The sequence below is a fragment of the Bos indicus x Bos taurus genome, chromosome 25, assembly GCF_003369695.1.
Source record: "Bos indicus x Bos taurus breed Angus x Brahman F1 hybrid chromosome 25, Bos_hybrid_MaternalHap_v2.0, whole genome shotgun sequence".
NCBI classification, from domain to species: Eukaryota; Metazoa; Chordata; class Mammalia; order Artiodactyla; family Bovidae; genus Bos; species Bos indicus x Bos taurus.
Genome location: NC_040100.1, coordinates 20,249,181 through 20,263,072, shown reverse-complemented (window position 1 = coordinate 20,263,072; position 13,892 = coordinate 20,249,181). Strand labels below are relative to the sequence as shown.

The 13,892-nt window shown below is 42.1% G+C and overlaps 1 protein-coding gene across 5 annotated transcripts in view; it reads left to right on the top strand.

Annotated features, from left to right (window-relative positions):
* Positions 1-815: 815 nt before the first annotated feature.
* The window catches only part of TNRC6A (trinucleotide repeat containing 6A), a 224,813-nt gene continuing 211,736 nt past the window's right edge, over positions 816-13,892 (top strand). For 2 of the 5 annotated variants that reach the window (XM_027526756.1, XM_027526755.1), the window contains exon 1: positions 818-1,003. The gene's annotated coding sequence lies outside the window, so the exon portion shown is untranslated. Of the gene's footprint in view, positions 1,004-13,892 lie in introns of all 5 variants that reach the window. The other 3 variants (XM_027526754.1, XM_027526750.1, XR_003508592.1) reach the window with 2 other exon arrangements.

The following is a 13,892-nucleotide window of genomic DNA, read 5'->3' as shown; positions in this document are numbered from 1 at the left end:
TTGTTTAATAAAAGATTGTTTGGGTGTAGGAACAAGCGAGAAAAGGAGGTTACTGCAATGGGAGGAAATAAGCCTCACAGATTTTCCAGCCAGATCTATTTCACTGAATCCTGATTAAGGAGGGAAACGAAGGAATGCGTGAGTGCAGAGGGCTGCAGACAGAACTGAGCTAGATCGCTAAGAGGAAGACAGCCTAATCAGAGCCAGACGGGCCCCACCTGACTCCTACTGCAGCTAGGGGGGAAAACGGCGGGCGGGGACTAGAAGGTTCAGCAGGAGCGTCTCTCCTTCTGCAGCTCCATCACTTCCCACCTCCGCCCCGCTCCCACTGCTCTGTAAGGAGGCATGGAAGCTGTGGGGAGGGGAGCCTGCCCAGTCGGGTATTCCAGAACGAGGCAGGATGGTGTGAGCTCGAAAGCCCTGCAATTGCTGGAGCAACGGTGGCGACACTTGAGTTATTCACAAAGGCTGGAATTCAAATGAGGCTGGCGCTGCTCCAAGTCGCAGTAGCTTAGGAGGAGGGAAAAAGGCATATTAACTATTCATCAAGATCCGAGCGTTGCTGGGGCTCTGAGGTTCTCCATCTGCATCCCTCCTTCTATCATTGATTTCTAGGGGGGAGGGGGCTCCTCCAGAAGCACTTTATCTGCCAGTCTCTGAGCTGGAGGTGGGGGCAGGGGGGCTGAAGTTAGGCAGATTTGTCTCGTCACATGATGGAGGACCTGTATCATGTGATGACTCCGGTGATGTTGGAGGCAGCATGTGACTCCCAGGGCTACGTGGGCTCAAAAACAATTTAAATACAAAAACACAAGCAGGTTCCCCTCCTTTCCTTTGCCTTTTGGTCTGGCTCTCCCTTCCCTTTGGGTTGGCGCCGGCCTAAATGGAAAACCCGTCATCTTGCCTCCACTAACCTGTGAGCACCGGGTACCTGGAGGCCAAGGCCCCTCTGCTGGGCGGGGGGCGGTCCCCCGGGAGCTGTACCCCATCATTCCGCAGCCCGGTAAGTTCCTGAACACTTGGAGCGATCGTGTGTGAAGCCGATCTAGACCCCTCATTAGCGTGCAGGGGCACCCTGGTTGGGCGCGTTGGCCGGGAAGTGTCGGCGGGCTCTGGGGACCCCGCGGCTCCCGCCCCGCCAAACAGACGCAGGCTTCCTGGGGGCAGCGCTGCGCGGCTGTGCCGGCTGGCATGTGCGCCCCATCTCTGCACCCTGCCTTCCCTGTCTTCTCCCTCCTCTCTCTTCTCAGCCTCTCTTCTCACCTCTTCCCTTTCCACTCCCCTCTCCTTTTCTCTCTTCATCACCCCCACCCTCTGTCTCTCTCTCTCTCTTGGCTTTTCTTAGGAGTCCCTCTCCCCTGGACTGTAAACATTTGGGAGAAGTACCTAGATTTTATGATCTTTCTGTCCAGAATCTGAAGGACCAGCTTCTGGGGACCTGATGGTTGGAAATGTACCCAACAACCCCTCCTGAGATGGTTTGCTCACTAAGACAATGCAGAAGGCCCAGCTCCTGTCCTGCGTGTGTGCGTGCCTGTATGTGTTAAGGGTGACTGATGGATTTACTGGGGCCGTCAGAACTGTTTCTTGGGTGGATGTTTGCTGGCTCCAGATCCCGGCTCACCCAAAGGGATCATCAAGTGATAGGAACGGCGGTTACAGCAGTTAGGAGACCATGTCCTTTGACCCTAAACGACTGACTCCCTGTGGGAGAAATCGGGTGTGAAAGCAGAAGTCAACATCCAGTGCTCAATGCTTAGGGGCTCATTCAGATGTCACGAGGCACCTCTCAGAGGTGGCTTAGAGTTTGAAACCACACCTCGGCAGAATGAGACAGAGCGCTGGCTGAGAAACTAGCCACAGGGAAGACACATGTAAATTTAATCATGGCAGTGTCTGTATCCACAGAGGAAGGACATGTTGGCCGTGTCAGAAGCTTCTGGTTCACCATTCCCTAGGTGTGCTGGCATCTGTTCAGCAAGAAATAATTAACATTTTTTAAATATTTATTTATTTGGCTGCGTTGGGTCTTAGGTGCAGTGCATGGGATGTTTGTTTTGGCAAGCGGGCTTCTCTCTAGTGGCAGTGTGTGGTCTTAGTTGCTCCAAGGCCTGTGGGGTCTTAGCTCCCAACCAGGGATCAAACCCGAGTCTCCTGCATTGGAATGGAGATCCTTAACCACTGGACCACCAGGAAAGTCCCAAGAATGGACTATTACTGAGCATAATCCATCCAACAATTCAATGTGGAGATGCTATTTGTATCCCCATTTTAGAGATGGGAAAACTGAGGCACAAAGGAGTTAGTTAGGTCACTCAGTTTGTAAGTGATGGAGCTCGGATTTGAGTCCAGGCAGCTTTTCTCCAGAGTCTGCACTGATAACCTCTGTGATAAAATTCCTTCCCCCAAATACCTATCCCCAATCCTGTGTGCCTGGTGGTGTGCAAGGCTTGGGGCCACATCTGTGAACAAATAGAGACTTCCTGTTCTCATGGAGTTTACAGTCCAGTGGAAAAGGCAGCTAATAAACATATCATCACACAAGACTATGTATTTTTGTTTCAAATTAGAGTATTTCCTAAGAAGGAGAATAATAGGGTAACATGAGAATATATAACTGGAGACAAATATGTTGGGGGGCATAGGGGAAGATTTGCTCAAAGGAGTCCCCTTTGATGCTGTAGTATTTAAGTTATGACTTGAAAGGAGAATAGGAGTCAACCAGGTGAAGAGCCAGGAAGAGCATTCCAGGGAGAGGGAATGGGGTATCTGAGAACCGGGACCACTTCAAGAGGAAAAACAGGGGGACCACGGGAGGTGAGGCCATCCAGATATGTGGGTCACAGCTGTTGTGGTTCAGTCGCTCAGTCGTGTCCAACCTTTCTAACCCCGGAGACTGCAGCACACTAGGCTTCCCTGGCCTTCACCGTCTCCCAGAGTTTGCTCAAATTCGTGTCCGTTGAGTCAGTGGGTCACAGTAGGCCTTGCTAAAATGACTCGGGTTTCATCTCAAGATCAATGAAAAACCTTTTAAACATTTTATACAGGGAAGTAGCATAATTGTATTTGCAGTATGAAAAGACTCCTTCCAGAGGTGTATCAGTCAGTTTTTGCTGCATTACAAAGCATCCCAAATCTTAAGGGCTTCAAGCAACCATCATTTATAGCTCAATTTGCTACAAGTTGACAACTGCAGCTGGGATCATCTGGACAGAATTACTTGCCTAGTTCACTCATACAGCTAGTCAGCTGGCAGGCTGGCTGGCGGTGGTTGATCTTAGATGGTCTTACTCATAAGTCTACTAACTGGCAAAGGCAATTGAAACTGACTAGACCTTGTGTCTCCATGTCTAACAAGCTAGCTCAGTCCTCTTCAAATGATGGCTGGTTTCCAAATTCAACAAGAGAAGGGAAGCTTTCAAACATCTGCTTGCGTTGTGGTTGTTAGTGCTCCATTTGCCTAGACAAGTTACATGGTCAAGCTCAGGTTGAAGGGATGAAGAGAAAAACCTCTTGACAAGAGGAGTTATAAAACACTATGTCTATTCATTTCCAGGCTGCTATATGAATTCGAAATGGTAAGCCTGAGGTTGTCTTCATTTACGGAAGAACTGAAAGCCAAGAGAAAGTTTAAAGCCAGTTTTGCTATGATTAGAGATGAACTTAGATCTGGTCATATATCAAGCTTTATTTTCTGCTTAGAATAACCAAGGGTCTGAGCATCTCTTTCAGATGTGCATCAGAGGAGTGTCTAAAAAGTGGTGTAGAAATATCTCCTCTTCTCATGGGGTTATCTGGGAATGACTTGGAATTCAAGAAGACTTTGAGATTGTTTCCCTAGAGTGAAATTTGGGCCATTTAGCATTTGGAGTGTGTTTCAGTGTTTTAGGCAAGACAACAGTGTGTACAGAGGCCCTGAGGCAAAGTAGGTGGCTTATTTGGGGAAATAGGAGGCATTAGTTTAATGTAACTGCAGTGGAGATGGCATGGGAGTAGACAGATTAGAAAAATATTTAGGAGGCAGAAAGAACAAGCCTTGCTGATGAACTTGATTGGAGTTTAAGAAAAGGGACATAGTCATGAGGACCTGCAGGTTGCTGATATCATTTCCTAAGGTGGAAAGATTAGGAGAGGATCAGAATATTTTGGTAGGGAAAAAGATAATGGGCAGGCAAAAAAAAATAAGCATTCTGTCAATTTGGTCAAATGTTGCTGAGATGCTGAGTAAACTGAGGACAGGAAATTGTCTATTCAAGTTGGTAACATGGAGGTAGCTGAAGATTTTGACGAGAATAATTTTGGTGGAGCAGTGATGATGGAAGCCAGATTGGAGTGTGTTAAGGAGTGAATCCCTAGGGGCTCAGTGGTAAAGAATCTGCTTGCAATGCATGAGACCTGAGTTTGATCCCTGGGTTGCCAGGATTCCCCAGGGAAGGGAATAGCAACCCACCCCAGAATTCTTGCCTGGGAAATCCCACAGAGCCTGGTGGGCTACAGGCTTGCAATGCATGAGACCTGGGTTTGATCCCTGGGTTGCGAAGATTCCCCAGGGAAGGGAATAGTAACCCACCCCAGAATTCTTGCCTGGGAAATCCCACAGAGCCTGGTGGGCTACAGTCCAAGGAGTTGAAAAGAGTTGGACACAACTGAGCTACTAACACTTTCACTCTCAAGGAATGAATAAAGGTGCATAAACTTCAAAAAGGAACACAGAAATCCGGCATCATTTAGATATGGATCGGGGTTGGGGATCTATCTTGCTTTTATCTTTGCTTTTAAAAAATAAAAGCAGCAGCCTGTAGTTTATGTAAACTGTTGGAGTGGTCCAGTTGAAAGGGAGAGAGGGACTTGGGATCTAAAGTGTGTGTGAGTCAAGAGGTGATGATAAGGTTATTTTATTTTATTTGTTTATTTGGCTACACCAGGTCTTGGTTGCGGCACTCGAGACCTTCCGCCTTCATTGCAGCATGCGGGATCTTTAGTTGTGGCATGCAAACTCTTAGTTGTGGCATGGGGGATCCAGTTCCCTGCCCAGGGATCAGACTTGGGCCCACGGAGTTGGAAGCACAGAATCTTAGCCACTGGACCACCAGCAAAGTCCCAGATTTTTAGCAAAGTCCCTCCTTTTAGGAGAGAATAATGAGAAAAAAGATGGAGGTGATACATGACGATTTGGTGCTGAAAGGATGAAGAATTTCCCATCAGCCAACTTTTATTTTCCCAGTGAAATATAAGACAAAGTCTTTAGCAGAGAGAAAGGAGATGAGAAGAGGGAGGAGGTGAACATATGAAATGGAGAGGGTGAGATAAGCATCCTAAAGAGAAAAACAGGGCTGCTGGGCCCAGCAGAGAGCCTACTGAAAACAGCATGGATTTAAAATCGTCTCCTTTTCTCCAGTAACATTTAAGTGCTGGCTTCAAAAACCTGGAGAAGTTGGAGTGCAAGTTGGGTTGAAGTTTTGCTGAATGAATTCCACAGGAAAGAAAAGGGCCAGGTGTTGAAGGGGTTTTCAGAGGAATGGGTTGTCCAGGTGAGACACAGAATCCAAGCTGGGCCAGAGTGGGAATGGAACCAGGAAGGGATGACGGAGGATGAGTTAGTGGTAGGCTTAGCGGAACAGAGGTTTGATGAGGTGAAAGACTGCATTCTTGGAGGTAGTCTGGTATCGTCATCACCTGGGAGCTTGTTGGAAATGCAGACTGTCAGGCCTCAACCTAGATTTTCTGAATCCAAGTCTGCATGTTAACAATCCTCAGGTGGCTTATAGGTACACTGAAGATTTAGAAGCAAGGATCTACATTGTCTTGTGAAAAATAAATGGTGTTATTCTGGGCAGAGTGAGAAGTCAGTGAACCCCAAGATGTCTTACTCCTTTATTTTTTCCCCTTTAAAACAGATCTTGATTTAGCAGAAGTTCCCTTTTTAAAATTTGGTCCTGGGTTTTATTTTAATTTTATTATGCATAATCCCAAATGTATTTAGAAATGTAGTGAAAACCAGTCTACCAACATTAGTTTCACTAATTTTCAACTCGTGACCAATCTTGTTTTCTCTATAGCATCCCTTCCTGCACCCCAGCAAGACCCTCACCACCATCAAACAAGTTTATCTTGAATCAAATCTTGGACATGATATAATTTCTCCTGTAAATATTTCATCAACTACCTCTAAAAGACAAGGGCCCCCTTTTAAAACATAACCACTGTATCATCACCACATCCCAATAAGAATAAATTCTTCTTTTCAGATATCCAGTTAGTGTTCACCTATCTGCAGTTGCCATGTTTGTAATAATTTGTTTGCATGAGCATCCATCCAAATTACGGTCTAAACCTGGCAATTGGGTAATATGCCTCTTCTGTCTTTTATAATTTATAGGTTCTTTCTTTATCTCTTCTTTTTTTCCTTGAAATTTTATATTGAAGAAACAAAATGATTTGTCTTCTAGATTTTCCCAGAGTATTGGCCCAAGGTATCATTGAATATGTTCCACTAGGTAATTGGACCTAAAGAGAACTGCTTTTGAAAATACTTTTATGGCAAAATGTACAGCACATAAAATGTTTATGTATTAATACATACATATATACAGATAGCCTGGACTTCCCAGGTGGCACTAGTGATAAGAACCCGCCTGCCCATGTAAGAGCTGCAAGAGGTGTGGGTTCAATCCCTGGGTTGGGAAGGTCCACTGGAGGAGGACATGGCAACCCACTCCAGTATTCTTGCCTCGAGAATCCCATGGACAGAGGGATCTGGCAGGCTACTATCCATAGGGTTGCGCCGAGTCAGACACAACTGAAATGACTTAGCCCACACGCATATATACATATAACCTGAAGAATAAGAATATCCTTGTAACACCTCCCTGGTGCCTTGTTTATATTTTTTATTTTGACTGTGCTGAGTCTTAGCTGTGGCACGTGGTCATCTTCAATCTTCGTTGCAGCATGCGGTCTCTTAGTTGCTTCATGCAAAATCTTGGTTGTGGCACGTGGGATCTAGCTCCCTGATCAGAGGTGGAACCCAGTTCCTCTGCACTGGGAGGGTGTAGTCTTAGCCACTGGACCACCAAGGAAGTCCCTGCCTAGTGTCTTGTGTGCATATGCATGCATTTTAATTGCTCAGTCGTGGCTGACTCTTTGCAACCACATGGACTGTAGCCCACCAGGCTCCTCTGTCCATGGAATTCTCCAGGCAAGAATACTGGAGTGGGTTGCCATTCCCTTCTCCACGGGATTTTTCTGACCCAGGAATTGAACCCAGGTCTCTTGCATTGAAAGCATATTCTTTACCATCTGAGCCACCAGGAAGCCCCACCTAGTGCCTTTGAAGCCCTTCAGTAACATCCCTCTTCATTTACATACCTCTTCATAACCTACCTATCACAGAGATAGGTAATCTCTATCTTGACTTCTGTAGTAATGATTTTTCTTCTAGTTATATATATATATATGTATTTATATGTGTATATATATACACATGTGTATATATATATATATACACACATATATATATATATACACATTCCTAACCTATTAGATTTTCTCCCGGCTTTTTGAATTGTATATAAATGTAATCAGACCATACATATTTTCCCATGACATTTATTTTGCTCAACATTTTATTTTTGAGATTCATTCTGTTTATGTATGTAACTATAGTTCATTCATTTTTGCTGACATATAGTAATCTACCATGTGGATGTGCTACAATTCATTTATCCATTCTACTATTGATGGACATTTGGTTTTCCCCCTCAGTTTGGGGGTATCATGAATAACACTGCTCTGAATGGTCTTGTACATGCCTTATGGACTTGGGCAAGAATTTCTCCAAGCTATATACCTAGGAGGGAAAGTGCTGAGTCATAGAGTATGTATAAGTTCAACTTTACAAGAAAATGCCAAATTATTTTCTGCAAGTTGATTTTGTTCCCTTCCAAATCCTTACACCTTTTCATTTTTGTTGTCGTGGCCTTATTATACCAGCTAAGTTTTCTAATACAATATAATAGAAATGGTAATGGCCATTATCCTTTTCTCATTCTGATCACAAAGGGAAAACATTCAACATTAAATTGATTTTTTTTTTTGTTGTTGTTGAATGGGTTTTTTTTTAGAGTTTTCTCTCTTATCAGATTAAGAAAATTCCTATTTCTTCTTTGCTTGGAGTTTTTTAAAATTATGAATTATTTTTGAATGTTATTGAATACTTTTTCTGTGTCTTTTCTGATGATAAAATGATTTTCCTATTTTATTCTTTTAGTACAGTGAATTATACTGATTAATTCTCCCTTTTTTCTAGCTTTATTGACATATTGACATATATATATGTTTAAGGTAAACGTAATGATTTGATACGTGTGTCTATAGTGAACTGATTGCTACAATAAGGTTAGTTAACACCTTCATCCTCACATAATCACCTTTTTGTGTTTGTGATGATAACATTTAAGATCTACTCTCTTAACAACTTTCAAGAATGTGAAAGTGAAAGTGATAGTTGCTCAGTCGTGTATGCCTCTTTGTGACCCCAGGGACTGTAGCCTGATGGGCTCCTCTGTCCAGGAGATTTCCCAGGTTAGAATACTGGAGTGGGTTGTCGTTTCCTTCTCCAGGGGATCCTCCCCACCCAGGGATTGAGCTCGGGTCTCCTACATTGCAGGCAGATTCTTTACCATCTGAGCCACTAGGGAAGCCCTTAAGAATATAGCACAGTATTATTGAGTCTGGCTAGCAAAACTTTTTCATTTTATAGCGGAAAGTTTGCACCCTTTGACCAACATCTCCCCAATTTCCCCCATGCCTCAGCCCCTGGCAACTACCATTCTACTATTTTTGTGAATTTGAATTTTATAGATTCCACATATAAGTGAGAACATATAGTATTTATCTTTCTCTGACTTAAAAAAAAAGTTATTTGGCTGCTTTGGGTCTTAATTGCAGCATGTAGGATCTTCATTTGCCTCGTGCAAGATCTTTTGTTGTGGCTCATGGACTCTGTAATTGCAACTCTCGGGCTTAGTTGCCCCCTCGGCATGTGGGATCTTAGTTCCTTGGTCAGAGATCAAACCCACGTCCCTTGCATTGCAAGGCAGATTCTTAGTCACTGGAACACCAGGGAAGTCCCCCTGTCTGACTTAGCTCACTTAGTATAATGTCCTTAGGATCCATCCATGTGTCACAAAAGGCAGGGTTTCCTTCTTTTTTTCTGGCTGAATAATATATGTTTGTGTGTGTGTGTGTGTGTGTGTGCACACCCACCACATTTTCTTTTTCCATTCATCCATTGATGAACACTTAGGTTGTCTTTGTTTTTGGGAACAATGCTGCAAAGGACATGAGGGTGTAGATATCTCTTTGAGACAGTGATTTCATTTCTATTGGCTATATATCCAGAAGTGGGATTGCTGGTGATATGATAGTTCTATTTTTCAAGTTTTTGAAGGATCTCAATACTATTTTCCACAGTGCTAAGTCACTTTAGTAGTGTTCGACTCTTTGAGACCTCATGGACCTGTAGCCTATCAGGTCCTCTGTCCATAGGATACTCCAGGCAAGAATGCTGAAGTGGGCTGCCATTTCCTTCTCTAAGGGATCTTCCTGACCCAGGGATCAAACCCACATCTTTAGGTCTCCTGGGTTGGCAGGCAGATTCTTTACCACTAGCCCCACCTGGGAAGCCTGGTTTCCGCAGTCGCTCCAGCAGTTTATGTTTCGACCAACGGTGATCCAGGATTCCCTTTTCTCCACAGCCTCACCAACACTTGCTGTTACTTGTCTCTTTGATAACACTCATTCTAATAGGTGTGAAGTGATATCTCATTGTAGTTTTTATCTGCATTCCATTGGTGACTAGTGATGCTGAGCATCCTTTTATGTACCTGTTGGTCGTTTGTGTGTTCTTTGGAAAAATGTCTATTAAGTTCTTAGCCCATTTTTTTTCTTAGCCAATTTAAAAATCAGATTATCACTAAATCTGACATGGAGTTATACAAGTTCGTTATATATTTTGGATATTAACTTCTTTTCAGATAGATGATCAGCTTAAATGGGAAAAATTTTTGAAAAAGAATAGGTACATGTCTATGTATGACTGAGTTGCTCTACTGTGCATCAGAAACTAACACAACATTGTTAACTATACTCCAAAACAAAACAAAAAATTTAAAAAGATAAATGGTTAGCAAATATTCCCCCATTTGGTAGGTTGCCTTTTTATTTTGCTTTTTTATTTTATTTTATTTATTTTGCTTTTTTATTTATTTTATTTTTGCCTTTTTATTTGACTGTGGGTTTTGCCGTGCCAAAGTTTTTAGTCTGATGTAGCCCCACTTGTTGATTTTTGCTTTTGTTGCCTGTGCTTTCGTTGTCATACACCAAAAACTGTTGCTAAGACCAATGTCGAAGACTCTTTTCCCATGCTTTCTTCTGGTAGTTTTACCATTTTGGATCTTCTATTTAAATCCTTAATCCATTTCCAGATAATTTTTGTGGGTGGTATAAGATAGGAGTTCAATTTTATTATTTTGCACGTGCATGTCCAGTTTTCCCACCATTTATGGAAGAGATTATCCTTTCCCTATAGACTACTCTTGGCTCCCTTGCAAAATGTTAGTTGACTTTACATGTGTGGGTTTATTATCTAGGCTCTTGATTCTTTTTTCCTTGATCTATGTGTCTGTTATTATGCCAGTACCATACTGTTATATTATTATAGCTTTGAAATAAATCATTAAGTATGATGCCTTCAGCTTTATTCTTCCTTCTCAGAATTGCTTTGGCTCTTCAGAGTCTTTGTGGTTCCATACAAATTTTAGGGTCACTTTTTCTATTTTTCTGGAAAATGCATTGGGATTTTGATAGAGATTGCTTTGAATATACAAATGTTTTTGGGTAGAATGAACATTTTAGCAATATTCTTCTGATCCACAAACACAGGATATTTTTCCATATTTGTGTCTTCAATTTCTGTCATCAATACTTTATAATCTACCATATACTTTCATATCCTTGGTTAAATTTACCTGTAAGTATTTTATTTTTTTAATGCTTTTATAAACAGCATTCTTTACTTCTTTTTCAGGTAGTTCATTGTTGGTGTATAGAAATGCATCTTTTATAGGTTTATTTTTGTATCTACAACTTTATTGAACTCATTTACTAGTTTTAACATTTTTTTTCTTTTTGGTGGAGTCTTTAGGATTTTCTATGTATAAGATTATATCATCTGCAAACAAAGACACTTTTACTTCTTTCTTTATGATCTGGATGCTTTATATTTCTTTTCCTTGCCTAAATGTTCTGGCTAGGACTTCTAGGGCTATACTGAATAGAAATGTTGAGACGGAGCACCTTTGTTTTATTCTTAGTCTTAGTGGGAAAGCTTTCAGCCTTTCACCATTGAGTATGATATAAGCTGTGGGTTTGTCATTTATGGCCTTTATCATGTTGTTGTTCAGTCGCTCAGTCATGTCCGGCTCTTTGCGACCCTATGCACTGCAGCACATCAGGCTTCCCTGTCCTTCACCATCTCCCGGAGCTTGCTCAAACTCCTGTCCATAGAGTCAGTGATGCCATCCAACCATCTCATCCTCTGTCATCCCCTTCTCCTCCTGCCTTCAATCTTTCCCAGCATCAGGGTCTTTTCCAGTGAGTTAGTTCTTTGCATCAGGTAGCCAAAGTATTGGAGCTTCAGCCTCAGCATCAGTCCTTCCAATGAATATTCAGGACTGATTTCCTTTAGGATTGATTGGTTTGATCTGCTTGCAGTCCAAGGGACTCCCAAGAGTCTTTTCCAACACCACAGCTAAAAAGCATCAATTCTTCAGCACTCAGCCCTCCTTATGCTCCAACTCTCACATCCTTATATGACTACTGGAAAAACCATAGCTTGGACTAGATGGACCTTTGTTGGCAAAGTAATGTCTCTGTTTTTTTAATGTACTGTCTAGGTTTGTCATAGCTTTTCTTCCAAGGAGCAAGCATCTTTTAATCTCATGGCTGCAGTCACCATCTGCAGTGATTTTGGAGCCCAAGAAAATAAAGTCTGTCACTGTTTCCATTGTTTCCCCATCTATTGCCATGAAGTGATGGAACTGGATGCCATGATCTTTGTTTTTTGAATGTTGAGTTTTAAGCCAGCTTTTTCACTTTGCTTTCACCTTAATCAAGAGGTTCTTTAGTTCCTCTTTGCTTTCTGCCATAGGATGGTTTCATCTGCATATCTGAGGTTATTATGTTAAGGTATACCCAGTTTTTTGAGAGTTTTTTTTTAATCATAAAAGGATGTTGAATCGTGCTGGGTACTTTTCTGCATCTGTTTTTAAATTTTTTATTTATTTATTATTTTTTGTTGCACTGGGTCTTCATTGCTTTGTGCAGGCTTCCTCTCTAGTTGTGATGAATGGGGCTACTCTTTGTTGCAGTGAGGGGGCTTCTCATTACAGTGGCTTCTCGTTGCAGAGCACAGGCTCTAGGTGCTCAGACTTCAGTAGTTCTGACACACAAGCTCAGTAGTAGTGGTTCATAGGATGTTACTCCACAGCAGGTGGAATCTTCCTGGATCAGGGATCGAACCTATGTCCCTTGCATTGACAGGAGGATTCTCATCCACTGCACCACCACGCAGGTCCCTTTTCTGCATCCATTGAGATGATCATATGATTGTTATCCTTCATCCTATTAATGTGGTGTGTCATGTTTATTGATTTGCATATGTTGAACCATGTCTGCATCCCAGACATAACCTCACTTGAGGATGGTGTATGATCCTTTTAATGCACTGTTGAATTCAGTTTGTATTTTGTTGAGAATTTTTGTATCTATACTCATCAGTGAAATTGGCCTATGGTTTTCTTTTCTTGTAGTGTCCTTATCTGGCTTTGACATCATGGTCATCCTAGTTTGTGAAATGAGTTTAAGAATTCTGTACTCTTCAATATTTTGAAAGTGTTTAAGAAAGACTGCTGTTAATTCTTCTTTAAATGTTTGTTAGAATTCATCAGGGAAACCATCTAGTCCTGGAGTTTTCTGTGTTGAGGTTTGTGATTAGTGATACAATTTCCTTACTTGTTATTGGTCTGTTCATATTTTCTATTTCTTAATGATTCAGTCTTGGGAGGTGGGATGTTTCTAGGAATTTATCCATTTTTTCTTAGATTATTCAATTTGTGGACATATAATTGCTCACAGCAGTCTCTTATGATCCTTTGAATTATTGTTGTAATGTCTCTTCTTTCATTCCTGATTTCAGCTATTTGGGTTCCCTTTTCTTTTTTTCTTAATTAGTCAAGCTAATTCCTGATGGCTTCCTGACTTCCCTGATGGCTCAGACGGTAAAGCGTCTGCCTACAATGTGGGAGACCCAGGTTCGATCCCTGGGTGGGGAAGATCCCCTGAAGAAGGAAATGGCACCCCACTCCAGTATTCTTGCCTGGAAAATCCCATGGACGGAGGAGCCTGGTAGGCTACAGTCCATGGGGTCACAAAGAGTCAAACACCACTGAGCGACTTCACTTTCACTTTTCACTTTCAGTCAAGCTAAAGCTTGGTCAATTTTATATTTTTTAAAAAACTATTAATTATGTTGATCCTTTTTATTTTTCTTTCTAGTCTTCATTTCATTTATTTCTACTCCAACCTTTTTTTATTTCTTTCTCTCTGCTAATTTTGGGCTTGGTTTGTTCTTCTAGTTCGTGAGGTGTAAAAATTTCTGGAGGGGCACAGAGCTCATGGTTTGCCCAGAAAGGGGGATATGAATAAGAGGACAGGAGCTAGCCTGAGCTAGGCTAAAAGTTTTTCTGAGTATTGTGAGGATAAGGACACCTAAAAATTCATTCTCCTTCCTTTCCCCATGCCTTCTCAGCTTCCGGATAGGAGGGTGGGGG